The sequence below is a fragment of the Callithrix jacchus genome, chromosome 9, assembly GCF_049354715.1.
Source record: "Callithrix jacchus isolate 240 chromosome 9, calJac240_pri, whole genome shotgun sequence".
In the NCBI taxonomy this organism is placed as follows: Eukaryota; Metazoa; Chordata; class Mammalia; order Primates; family Cebidae; genus Callithrix; species Callithrix jacchus.
In genome coordinates this window covers 80,021,782-80,035,691 of record NC_133510.1, presented here as the reverse complement: position 1 = coordinate 80,035,691, position 13,910 = coordinate 80,021,782, and the positions used below count along the sequence as shown (strand labels likewise).

General features: G+C 39.3%; 1 protein-coding gene across 2 annotated transcripts in view; it reads right to left on the bottom strand.

Annotated features, from left to right (window-relative positions):
• NAV3 (neuron navigator 3) overlaps positions 1-13,654 on the bottom strand; it is an 872,565-nt gene extending 858,911 nt beyond the window's left edge. For both annotated transcript variants that reach the window (XM_017976235.5, XM_078336921.1), the window contains exon 1: positions 13,329-13,654. The gene's annotated coding sequence lies outside the window, so the exon portion shown is untranslated. The remainder of the gene's footprint in view (positions 1-13,328) is intronic.
• Positions 13,655-13,910: the final 256 nt, after the last annotated feature.

The window sequence follows — 13,910 nt, the reverse complement described above, 5'->3', positions numbered from 1 at the left end:
CCAAAACATTGACATAAATAGACATTTTTTTTGTTGCTGTTTTTAAAACAGAGTCTCACTTTGTCACCAAGGCTGGAGTACAAGGGTGCTACCAATGCTCACTGCAGCCTCGACCTCTTGGCCTCAAGCAATCTTCCCACCTCAGCCTCCCAAATAGCAGGGACTACAGGTGTGCACCACCATACCCAGCAAATTTATTTTTATTTTTTTGTAGACATGGAGTCTCACTATGCTTCCCAAGCTGGTCTGAAACTCCTGGGCTCAGGTAATCCTTTCTCCTCAGCCTACTAATGTGTTGGGATTACAGGCATGATCCCCCACACCTGGCCAACCATCTTGTTATTTGTTACGAAGACATCACTTGTCTAGAGCAAGTTGTCAAGTTGCAAGTGTTTGAATTGCAATCACTTTCATCAAAAGCAAAGAAAAAATTTCAAATGCATCATACCAAAAATATTGGGAAGGCAAAGCCTTTCGGGGATAGAGACAATGAGGATATTAAGGCAAAGAGAAGATACATGTCTTCAGCAAGGAAGTTTGGACTTATTTGATTATAAACTATGGCTCAAAACCTATCAGTTTTCTATTAAAAATGAAGAAAAAACAATAATGCAATCACATGCATAGTTTTCAGACATGAGACATTCCTCCAATGATTGGACGTCAAAAGGATCAATAGGACAATTGATGTTCCTGAAGATTCAGCTACAGATTAAGGATGGTATAAAGTGCATGCTCAGAGTTGGCATTTTAATTTGAATCAGAGGTAATATCATCATTCTGAAATATATCACTGAAAACATAAACTTCAAACATGAATCAGCCACAGTCATTTCATAATAATGCAGTATACTACAATGGCACAGCATTACACGAAAAACAAATACTGCATTTGAAATGTGAATGGCTGCCCCATATGCTAAAATATGCTTTATACTTTATGAGATATTTTCTCAGCAAGTTTCCACATGTGGGCTTTGCCCTGGATTCTGCCAAGAGAAGAACCAGAACGTTGATAATCTCTCTTCCTCGCTTAAAATGTTCGTGCAGTTTGGTGGCTAACAATGAGGAACATGAGCGAGCTGAAGGGCGTCCAGTCTTTTTGTGGTGAGACATTCATCCCAGTTGCCACCTCCATTGGAGTCACATGCACTGTAAAGACTGAGTACAGGAAGGAATTTCTGGCAGCCAGAGAAAGGGGCAGTACTGCTGCCACACTCACAAAATCACCCTGAAGTATTTCCTCCCCTCCAACCCCCAGACATCCTAGAAGGAAGGAGAAACAGAAAGCAGGTGTTCAATAATAAAAATAATCAACAAGGACCAAGGTACATTTGCACAGTACTTTAGAGTGTGAGGCCCTTCCTACTTAATCTGATATACAGTGAACCAAGGTCCATGATCAACCAAGTTGGTCAGACAAATCATCATCCAGTGTAAGATCAATAAAGGCAATAGAAGTTAATACAAATTTTAAAAAACAAAATTAGCAAAGGCTGAAGTAATGGGACCGTAACAATCAAAAAACATTTTTATAAGGAACTCTCCCTCCATAGAATCAAAAATTCAAACCCAATAAGATCATTCATTTAAAATACCAAGATTCCCAATTCCTTCTACAGGTCTAAAATCCCATGCAATTCATATCCCCAGGGCTCTAAAAATCTGAAAGTTTTTCATAACCTGACCTGAAATAAAATAAGACTATAGCTCTTTATTCCACTGTGTTAGTTTTCTGTTGCTTCTGTAATAAATTACCACAAACTTAGTGACTTAAAACACAAATGCGTTATCTTATAGTTCTGGAAGTCAGAAGTTTAACAGAGTTCTCACTGGGCTAAAATTCAAAGTGCTAGCAAAACTGCTTTCCATGCTGGAGCCTCTAGGTGAGAATATGTCTCCTTACATTTTTCACCCACTAGAGACCACCTGCATTTTTTTACCAAGTTCTCTTCTTCCATTTTCAAAGGCAGGAAGGAAACATTCCTCTGACCATTTTTCCATCATCATAATCTCTGAGGTGGAAAAGATCCTCTGCTTTCAAGTACCCATGTAATCAGATTGGGCCCACTCAAATAATCCAGGATAATGTCCCCATCTCCAAGGCCTTAAACCTAAGTTCCATCAACAAAGTCCCTTTTACTATGTGATCTGGTTTGGCTGTGTCCCCACACAAATCTCATGTTGAATTGTAGCTTCCATAATTCCCATGTGTTGTGGAAGGGATTCGGTGGGTGGTAACTGAATCATGGGGACGGAGCTTTCCCATACTGTTCTCATGGTAATGAATAAGTCTGAAGATCCAATGGTTTTATAAATGGGAGTTCCCCTGCACACACTCTCTCTTACCTGCTGCTATGTAAGATGTGTCTTGCTTCCCCTTTGCTTTCCACCATAATCGAGAGGACTCCCCAGCCACGTGGAACTCTAAGTCCATTAAACCTCTTTCCTTTATAAATTACCCAGTTCTGGGTATGTCTTTATTAGCAGTGTGAAAACAGACTAATATACCATGAAAAGTGACATATTCACAAGCTCTGGAGATTGAGATGTAGACATGGGGTAGGAAGGCAATATGCCACTACAGCTACTTATTGTACATTTTCATGTATTTTCTTAAAGAAACAGTAACATTTTTAATCAAGGACTGCTTCCTTAGGCCACACTGAGGTTGATATATTAAGTACAGTGTGTACATGTGTATATGTGTACATAAAACTGTAAATAGACATACAAACATAAATCTTATTGTTTTTCCAAAATATGAAGAAGTCCAAAGTGTGAAACATTTTTACTCCTAGAGTTTCACACCAACCTGTATCCATCCTACTGGAACTTTCTCTCCAGGTCAATCTCTGTCCATCCTCTTTAAAGGAGCAGTTGCTCTTTTTATATGTCAGATCCAAAAACACTGACTGGACTTTAAATATTGGTAGACAATGTCACTAAACATTGATGAACATAAAACTAAAGTCTACTCTCTCTTGCCTTTCTTTAACTTCCTAGTTGAAGATGCCTGGTAAGTTGAAAGTAGAACCCCTCTCAGGGCATGACCATTTATTTCTCTTTTTGACTTCTTTCCTGAACTGTGGCTGGGCTAGAGGGGATCCATATTGAAAATGTACATATAGAAACACAAGCCAAAAATATGTGCTCCAAATGACCTTTTACCAAAGAGCCCTGTATTATGGATAATTTGCACCATCTCAAGCTATTAATACATTGGTATTCTGATTATCATTTGACTGCTATTTCCTGCATGCATCTTCCCTGGGGACTCCATACAGAGACAGAGGTGATTGGCAGGCCAGGTTCAGGTATTTCTGGGACCTTAACCATACTATTATCAAAACCACACCTCAGTTCTTAATATACAATAAACAAGCACTAATATCCATAAACTTACTTAAAAGTTCATGAAATGCATTTTCCACTCTAACAAAAAAAAAATCTGAAGTCTTATAAAGAGATCTACCCTATGGAAATATCCCAAATGAACATTTTTAGTTAGCTGGCAAAAAGGGGAAAAGTTACAGGTAACTCTCATGCAACTTCCTGTGACATTATTGAGGGTTTATCTGCTGTAGGCAGAAAAGCCTTTGTGGTTATTGAGGCCATAAAGAGGAGACCTTCAAAAGAGCATTAGCATTCATTAGCAGTGTAGAACTCAGGATAATGCTCAATTATGGTTACATGATCCAACCCAATCTTGTATTGAGCACAGCCTGGCCATAAATTGTAAAGTCTGGCTATAAATAAGAAACACTTTGAATAATAAGTTTAAATTTTTTAAATTAAAAATTAAATATATTCCAACTTTCTGAAGGGAAAGGAATGTTTTCTTCATTCTTGTACACCTATTATCTTCATTATAGTATAAATGACCATTACTATATATCTACAAATTTTATTTTTGCTTAAACATGTTTACTTCATGGAGTAAATTAATGCAATGCCCCATGTGTGATGCACATAAAACAAACACCCAAGATGGGACCCATTCTCTAACAAACAAACAAAAGCATGCTTATCAAAAGACACCTAAGAAAACACTCCTAGTTTCTATGTACATCTGCCATCTCTCTTTGTCTCCAAGAACCAGAAGTGGTTTAATTTCCACATATTTCACGAGGACCAGAAAAACCAGATCTATGTTGTTTATTCTCAATTCTAAAGGTAGTTCTTATTGCACACTCTGTGCTCAAACATAAAAATACCAGGAAGAACTAGTGACTTCATTAGCTTTATCCTGAGGCTTGTGATGCAACTAATTTGTGATGTCCTGAAAACTAATTTCTGAATGACTACTTATTAGTTTTCCTGAGTCCTCCCGCATCGCGCTTGTTCAGAGGGTACATGAATGTGTATGTTAAGAACCAAAAAAATAAAGGAAAAAAATCAATTTCAATTCCCAGACAGTGTGATATTGACATAGATCAGTGAACACCATCACTGTTTTATACCAAGATAACCTTGGAACTGAAAAAACTCTTAGAGGCAAGGTTTCAATTAGTTACCCTACCTACCAAATTAAACAGCAAATGTACAAAAACTGTATGCTCTAAACCAAAAGACAAGTGGTGGCACATTTATGAAAATGACCTAATAATCTCACCAATCTAAAGGCTGAAAAACTTTAAATCTATTATCAAAGGTTCCTGGTGCATGTATATATTAAAGATTCAGCCACCATTTAAATTTTTATGGGATGGATAATTTATTTACAGAAATGTAAACAGATCCATAAAGAAAAAAGTGAGGTCACTGTCTATTTTGGTTCTCCAGTCCACACCATTGTACCTGCAAGGAGGTACCAGAACTTTGTACGTATACAGAATCTGTCTCAGCCCACAGTAATATCCAATTTTTAGGCTTTATAAGCCTTGTAATACAACAACAAGAGAAAGAGATTGATACGTATTGTTTAGAACCAGGCTTAAGAAGGAAAACCTAGCAATACACATACAAGAACAAAGTACATATTGACAAAGAATGGATATAACATAATATCTCACCCAGGGCCTTATTTGGGTCATGTAATATTTGGGGCACTTTAATCTTACATTGTTAAGTAGATAACAGAGGAAAAGCTTCTGTGACAACAAAACCTCATGCTGTAAAGGCCTTTTTCTGTGTATGTTGGAGGCAAGGGTTACTTGGGGGATAACCTGAAGGTAAACTATAATACCATCTCAAAACTTTACCCAAGTTTCTACTAAAATATGTCCCAGTCCTCAGCCCTCAAGGACTGCTGTCTTTTCAAGTTCCAAAGGAGTTGAATTTTTAACAGATATATTGCGAAAAGGAAGAGTCAAGATTGAGATCCAGGTTAGCAACTGGATTTAATGAAAGAAGAGATATTGTATCTTCTGCACTCATTATAGACAATGTCTACAGAGAATTCATTCCCAGCAGTTAACACTATAAAACAAGGTCAAATGTTAGCTATTCACTGTGGCAAATGCAGATTTCAACAGCATTCTGTCAACTAGAACTCTATTAACTGGCACTTCCACATATCTATAAAACTGTGATAACTAATACAAAAACCTTAAACTGCATCAGGGTTGTAATTATAAATACCAGTTATCTATTGCTGCTGCAAAACAAATTACTCCAAAATTTATCAGATTCTAACGATAAATATTTAATAATTCACAGGGCTTCTGTGGGTAAGGATTTCAAAAATATCTTAGCTGGTTGGTTCTGGCTCAGGGGCTCTCAAGATGATATACAGTGTTACCCAGGACTGCAGTCATCTGAAGAATTCCAGGGCTTGAGGACCGTCTACCAAGGTGACTTCTTTGTTCAACTGGCAAATTAGTGCTGTAGACAGAAGGCCTCACTTTCTTGCCACATGAATCTCCGTGAACTGCTTGAGTGTTCCCAAGACACTCAAGTTGACTCTCTCCAGAGTGTGTGATCTAACAGAGGAAGGTGGAAGCTGCAATATCTTTTATGACAGCCTTAGAAGTCATACTTCCTCAGAAGTCATACACCATCACTTCCGTCATCTTCCATTGATCACACAGAATATACAATGTGGGAGGGGATTTCACAAAGCATGAATAGCAATAGGCAAAGATCACTGGGGACCATCTCTGAGGCCGGCTCTTACAATCTTCAGATGAGCTTCCTAATGAAAGATTAATGTTCAACATACTTTTAGAACTATTTATTGTCCAATTTCCTGAAAAGTATTCTTACTTATGATAATATGGAATTAATCGTGACATCTTATAAGCTCTTTGAAGGAGATGCTCAAATGTTGAATCAAACTAATCTTGTGTTTTCTAACCCTGACTTCTTATATTTGCTCAGTTCTAACACATTTTTCACTTATCATTTTTTATACATTAGTTTACTGACTTGCCATTAAATGTTTGGTGTTTATATCATTTTACCATCAATATTATCTGTATTTAAATAATATTTAGATCCATATTATTTAAAAAGCAGATATTCTAGATCCTCAAAATCAGAGTGAATTAGAATTTTCATAGAGAATAACAGGAAAGGATCTGAAGAGGTGACATAACTTGTGGAAACTCAAGGATGGATCCATTGAAATTCATCATATCATTTCTACTTTCATGTCCATTCAAAACTTTCCATAATAAAAATTTTTAAATAGGTATAATAATTCAATAATTCATTTTGAAGATAAGGACATCTCAATATGAAAGAAAATTACATATGCAATGAAACCCAGAATATTGGAGCACACAAAGAAAAATAAATTAAGAATGAAATATTACATCTTTTACCAAAGGACATCTTCTCATAAATAAGACTTCAAATGACTTCACACAAAAAATGTTCCACAATTTTCTTTAGCAAACCTGTAGTTTTAGGATTACATTGGGGTTTTAGTAGGCAGTCACAGCTTATAAGTGAACAGCTCTGTAATACTAAAGCCAGCGATTCATGTTGGTCACATTTTTGTTGTTTTTATAACATATTACACTATAGCTAATCCTGATTTCAACTTTCGAATACAAATTCTTGGATAACTTTCATACTACATATATAAAAAACAAGTTGAGATAAGCTTTTCTGGAAAGTCCAAAATGGAGTGTACCCTCACCCTTTATCTGCCCCCTGCAAAAAAGAGTATTTTTTAAATTTTTTATGTCCATAGGTTATTGGGGAACAGGTGGCGTTTGGTTACATGAGTAAGTTCTTTAGCAGTGATTTGTGAGATTTTGGTGCCCCGAGCACCTGAGCAGTATACACTCCACCCTATTTGCAGTCTTATTCCTCACCCACTTCCCACCCTTTCCCCGAGTCCCCAAAGTCCATTGTGTTATTCTTACGCCTTTGCATCCTCATAGCTTAGCTCCCACTTATGAGTAAGAACATACAATGTTTGGTTTTGCATTATTGAGCTACTTACTTAGAATAATAGTTTCTAGCCTCATCCAGGTCACTTAAATGCCTCGAGTTCAAACAAAGAGCATTCTTATCGCTTAGGCACCTGGTCATTGTTTTTAGCTTGAGACTATAAGGAAAAGCTAAAGTAGAGAGGGAGAGAGGAAGAGAAGAGATCACAGTTCCTGTGTAAATAAGCACAATATTACAGTTTACATTCAGACTTTAAAAGAATAATAAATCCAAACAGAAAATAACTGTGGCCTTGCTGTACATTTCAACATCAGCAGTATGGAACATCAAGAATGATAGCAATTGATATCTAATGAATATTTGATACATGCTGGGAGCTCTCCTAAATATTATTCTCTCATTTAATCAACACAAAAAGTATTCTTTATGACTATTTTAAAGATGGGGATACTGAGACTCAGGTTAAGAAGTTTACTCAAGATCACCTATATAGTAAGTAGAAGAGTAAGAATTCAAACTCAAAGTCTCCTATAGAAGCAATATCTTTAATTGCTGGGCAATACTGCCTTAAAATGGACCGAGACAGGGGCTGGGCGCAGTGGCTCAAGCCTGTAATCCCAGCACTTTGGGAGGCTGATGCAGGTGGATCACGAGGTCAACAGATCGAGACCATCCTGGTCAACATGGTGAAACCCCGTCTCTACTAAAAATACAAAAAATTAGCTGGGCCTGGTGGTGCGTGCCTGTAATCCCAGCTACTCAGGAGGCTGAGGCAGGAGAATTGCCTGAACCCAGGCGGAGGTTGCAGTGAGCCAAGATCGCACCATTGCACTCCAGTCTGGGTAACAAGAGTGAAACTCTGTCTCAAAAAAAAAAAAAAATGGACCAAGACAATTAGGCAACCAGGGTGTCTGACACATCTTAATAAGGTGGCATAAGATTGTATTCAATAACAGATGCTTCTTTTGAGTGAGGGGGAAAAAATTCCCAAGGGATATGATTTTATGGTCATATTGGCAGTATTAGTGTATAAAAGTACCAATAATTCTTCAATGCTATGTCTACAAACCTAACAAAAGCCACCAAGGAAGGATGGGGACTTAGATCTTTTCCAATGGAGAAAAATGAGAGCTGGCTATAAGACCCAACGTTCTATTAATATGGTTAAATAGATCCAATATAAAGATATACAAATCAAGATGAAAGAAATAATACTTAAGGTTTAAAGTTTCCTGGCTATACCTGAATTGTTATAAATCACTTCTTGTCAAAACACTGACTTTCTATTCTCAAGAAAGTTTTTGCTCCATATCTGGAAGCAGCAATGCTTACAGATCTTGAAGTCTCTAGGTCTTGATTATCTGACGTAGTTAAAATGTGCACAATTGTTACGAAAATGTTGCATAGATTAGCAAAAAATGTCATTGTACAAGCATTGTACAAATAATGTGAACAAGTAGCTTTTAAAGTCTTTGCAGGCTTATTTCTTCTGAACATTGTGAAATCATTCTAAAATAAGAGAATAGTAAATACATATAATTTTTTAAATCTGGAGTTTAACAAGGCCATTGGGTTACATAACCAACTTTAATGATGCATTAAATTCAAAATCTGTGATATTGCAATGTTCGACCTGAGACTTCATCTGGGATACAGAAGGATGATGACCTATGGAAACATCACCACCAGAGGCTCATATCAGATATTATAGTTGACAGTCAGACTTGGGAGAAAAAATGAAGTCTGTGCAGAAAGATAGCTCTGGGGATTTTTCCCATCCTGAGGTCCATTTAACCTTTCAGAAACTTACTTTTGCTTACAAAATAGGAGAAGGGAAAAAAGTCGTAAATGGTTAAAGTGGGATAAATGTATTCCTCACTTTCATTCACATAAGTAAAAGGGTAATATCTGCTGGATTTATTATGCATATTATGTGATTCATCCTTGAGCATCTACTGCCTTTATCCATAGAACATAAAGAGTAATATATTAGCCTTCTGAATGTAAGAAAAACTACATCATTACCCGTCCATCAATAGTCCAAGGAAAGATCTCCAGTCTATTCAGAAGTCTTTTCTGCTTCCTCTGAGTGTGTCATTTAGTATCCATTACTGCTACATATGTGCACCTATGTGTCTGTGTCAAATATGCGTATGTTTGAGAATTCATAACAGGAAAGATTATGCTCATTTTTTTTCTTGAGAAAACAAAGCTAGGTGATATCTGTGAATAAAGAGGCCATGAAAAGAATAACTGAGTAAGAAGCAGGAACCTACTAACCCTGGCCTCCTGGCTTCTGCTCCCATCCACAGCTCCCTGAATCTCAACATTCCTGAAGTTGGCACCACCTCTCACGTCTGATTCTCCTCCTAATGATTCCTGCTACAGACAATGTCACACATACACACTTCTCTATAAGTTTTTTTCCATTAAAAAGACAGCATTGAGTATCTGTTTTCTGAGAATTTTCTAACGCCCGCCTCTACCCCCAACCGCCGCGCCAAGTACAGGAGGTCCTGGAATGACAGCATTTCAGTCAATGTCATTTCATTATAACGTTGCCAAAATGTTGATCCCCAGCTGGGTCCACTGTCTGGGTGGAGTCTGTACATTCTCCCCATGTCTGGGTGGATTTTCTCCAGGTACTTCTGCTTCCTGCCACATATCAAAGATATGCATGGTAGGTGAATGCGTGCATGTAAATGGTTCCGGTCTGAGTGTGGGCATGTGTGAATGTGCCCTGCAAGAGAAGGGTATCCTGTCGAGGGCTGGTTACCACCTTGTTCCCTGAGCTACTGGGTTAGGCTCCAGCTACCTATGACCTTGAACTAAAATAATTGGATATTGATCTAGTTTTTAGTCATCTTTCTTAGATGTATATGTAGCTTACATTTATTTGAATGCTCAATATTAAAGTGTTTTTGAGAAGTTTGGTGATGTTTTTGTGATTAGAAATATACCATGGGAACTTAAGTCTTGTTTCTACCAATTAGACTGTGATAAAATTATTTCATTACACTTCACTTTGCCTAAAGTTGCAGTTTCCAAGAACCTACCAAGTAAGTTAAGTGAAGACTTACTGTAAATGAAGATCAAAGGGACTTTGCAAAACAAGGCCTGGGATGTGTAGTTCTGACTAAAGTCAGAAAGTTAATGTTCATCTATACAAAAAAGCCAGTACACTCATTCTTTTCATATCAAGTCCGAGTGCTAACAAAGTATGACCATACCTCAGCTTGCACCCAGAACAACCACTTCCTGTTGCCATGGGTTACAAGATGAGTCACTTGGAGTCCTCCAGACAACTTGAGAGATAGAGTAATTTCAGAATTAAGAAAATATATTCTTGGTAATTAGCAGTGGTCAGCAATTTAGTCCATTAAAATATTCAATCAGAAATATTTGCTAATCTCTCTGTATAAAAATATGACTTGTTAAGTAAACTTGAGGGATTTTTTTCCCTATTATAAAAAACAGCTCATCATTGCCAACCTTTCATTAAATGATCCATGCACAGAAGAAATCACAAGGGGGAGAAGAGTTTCAGGATAAATGTACTATAAATAAGAGAAATTTATGGCTTGTCGCTAATATGCCTTTTAACTTCAAATCACACGATGCTTAATTAGAACAGACTTCATTAAATCCTTCACACACACACACATAAAGACAGTCACACCAAAATATAAGTGAGCAAAAGAGCATGACATCTCAAACCAAGAACAAGAGAAAATGAACATTATATTGTGCCTACAAATAATTGTGCATTTGAATTCCAGCCAACCAGCCAAGAGCATCTTGTAAATGTGTCATGAAAAACCCACCCACCCAGGAAACAGCAAAATTGGAAGTCAGATAATAACAATAATGTAGGACCATTACTACTATCACTGTTCACTAGAAAGAAAATATTAGAAGAAAAACATGCTATTTGGATTTCACTGGCAAGGGAATTTGAAATCTTTCGTAAATATTCATCTGAACTGGATAAATATGATCTTGGGTGTAAACAGTATTAGGTGAAGAATTAAGAAAATAATACATTTTCAGTGTACAGCCTTTAAATTGGCTAAAAGCAAAGACAACAATAGTGTGGAGTGGTAAGCCAATAATTACTTCTCTTGGTTTACTTATATTTTCTATTACATCAGTAGTTTCCCCTCTGCCTGATCTATTCTCTGCCCTAAGATGCTTTATCCTATATTAATAGTTGAATTTAAAATACAAATGTTCAGACAAAGGAAAAGAGGCAAATAGAGCTCTCTCGAACTGAGACTTTTTTCTATAAAAACTATGTGCACTTTTAAAACAGAGTGGAAGAAAAACATTGATTAGAATCATTTTCCCAAGTAAAATATTTTGATCTCAGGAAAACTTGAGCAAAACAACTAGATTTTTAAAAATCAAATAACCAGAAATAAAATTTTGGTGGACAAATGAAAGTCATCCTGTTTTTGCCTTTGTTTTCACATGATACAGACATGTTTCAAAGAAAAAATATATATAACCATAGTAAGAAAAGTGCCTCAACATAAACAAGGAAGAATGGATTCTAAACTAGAGTGGATCGTTTTAATGAAGTATTAATTTATACCTACCTAGTTGTACCCATGCTAAGAACCAAAAACAAACTAAAAGCTTGGTTTCATTGTATTTTCTTGTTTCCAGTACTGAAGTCTGAATCTCGCTATTTCACACAAGAGTTGCTATGCCTTTATTCTTTGGCAAGGTCTGCCTGGCTCTTCGGTTCTTAGCACCCTGTACCAGAGGTTGGCACTCCAGCTAGCTTGGACTTTGGAAGCAAGCATCTGAACCTTAATTATGACCCACTAGTTCCACCGGCTGGGTAATGCAAATGTGAGTGATGTTCAAAGAGGAGATAATTAAGATAATAGAAGTTGCATGTTCCTCAAAAACTGGAGGACAAGAACCTGTCTCCCAACTTTCCTAAAATTAAATGTCAAAGAGGGGGAAGAGTATATCAATAATTTAAGAGGGACGTTTATCTAGAATAAGGCTTTTTTTTCAAAGCTACATTTATTTATACCCACGGCTTATATGGATTTAAAACATATGCAGCCCTTACAATACATGTCATACTTGGAGCACGGAAGCTAGCTGCAGAACTGATTCTGACATACAGGCGCCTAGCTTAGAATGCATTTCTGCAGAATTCAGGGGAATCAATAGATTCAGGAAACAAACATGTTGATGGATAAGGACGGGTCTGAAAACTACCAGGTTGAAGTGGCCACGCTGCAGGTTTCACAGCTATTCCATGTTGGCAGAACGATAGGGTTGCAAAGGATCCCCCTTTCTTTAAAGGGGAAAAGGAAAAAAAGGAAATGAGGGGAGAAAAAAAAATAGGAAATGGAATGAAGCAAGTGGTGAGTAAAGGAAGGAAGAAATGAGGACGGGGAAAGAGAAAGAGAGAAACCCGAAGAGGGGCGGGGGAGTGGGAAGGAGAGCTATGATGTATGGACGCTCACCAGCCACCAGTCGAGCGCTCCATCACCCCAATGCCTGCATCCCTCCCTCACTCGTCTGGAGACCTCGGCTTCCGCCACCCCGGCGCTGACAGCCCTCCCCGAGACCCTGGCGCTGGCCACGCCGAGATACCCAAAGTGGCCCACCGCAGCCAGCCCATCCGAACCCGCCACTCCCAGGACCGCGCTGGCCACCCCCACCCCCGACGTCCCCCCGCGCCCCCATCACTCGTGTCAGGGGAAAAGCCGAGAGGAGCGCAGCAAAGAGGAAAAAAATAAAGGGGAGGGGGCGGGGGAGACGACCAAGAACAATTTTTTTAAATAATCTGATCATGGGTCCTGGAGAAGTAGCAGGGAGGAGACCCGTGGCAGGCACCTGGAAACCAACACGCTGTTGCAAATACCCCGGGCTCCGTAGGGCTGGGCGATTTTCCACAAAAGGAACTTTGCAAGGAGCGCAGCTGTTTGCAATGGAAGAGGAGGCGATAGCAGCGTTACCTGGCCGAGGTCTTGCCGGCGGGCCGCGGAAATCCTCAGGTTTGCGAAATTGAGCCACTTGATCAGGTTACTATGGAAATCGTCTTAAGGAGATGGAGGAAAAAAAAAGAAAAGCCAACCCAGGCACATCCTTGTCACCCAGAAAGAAGCTGGTCGGGCCGCTGAGAGCGGGCGCGGGACCGGGTGCGGCGCCTCTCCCGGCCCGGCTCGCTCTTTCTTCCCTCCTCGGCCGGGCCGCGCCTCCCCGCCCCGCGCCGCCGCCGCCGCCGCCGTGCAGCCCGCGGGCCGAGCCGAGCTCTCCGCGGCGCGCAGCCGGGAGCGAAAGCGCGAGCTCGCTCGCAGCCTCCAGCCGGCCTGGGCGGCGAGTGGCGCTGTTTCCCAGCCGCGCAGCTGGAATTTAAAGAGACAGGCGCGTCGCGGGGTCTGGGCCCTTGCCTGGGAGAGGAACCCACCGGAGGCCCACCGTCTCGGACCCGCGCGGGATGGACGGAGCGGACCCTGCGAGAAAAATTCCCTGCGGGGACGGCAGGAGGAGCGCCTGAGGACCAGCCTCAGCTTCCTCTCCCGAATGCAGAACACAGG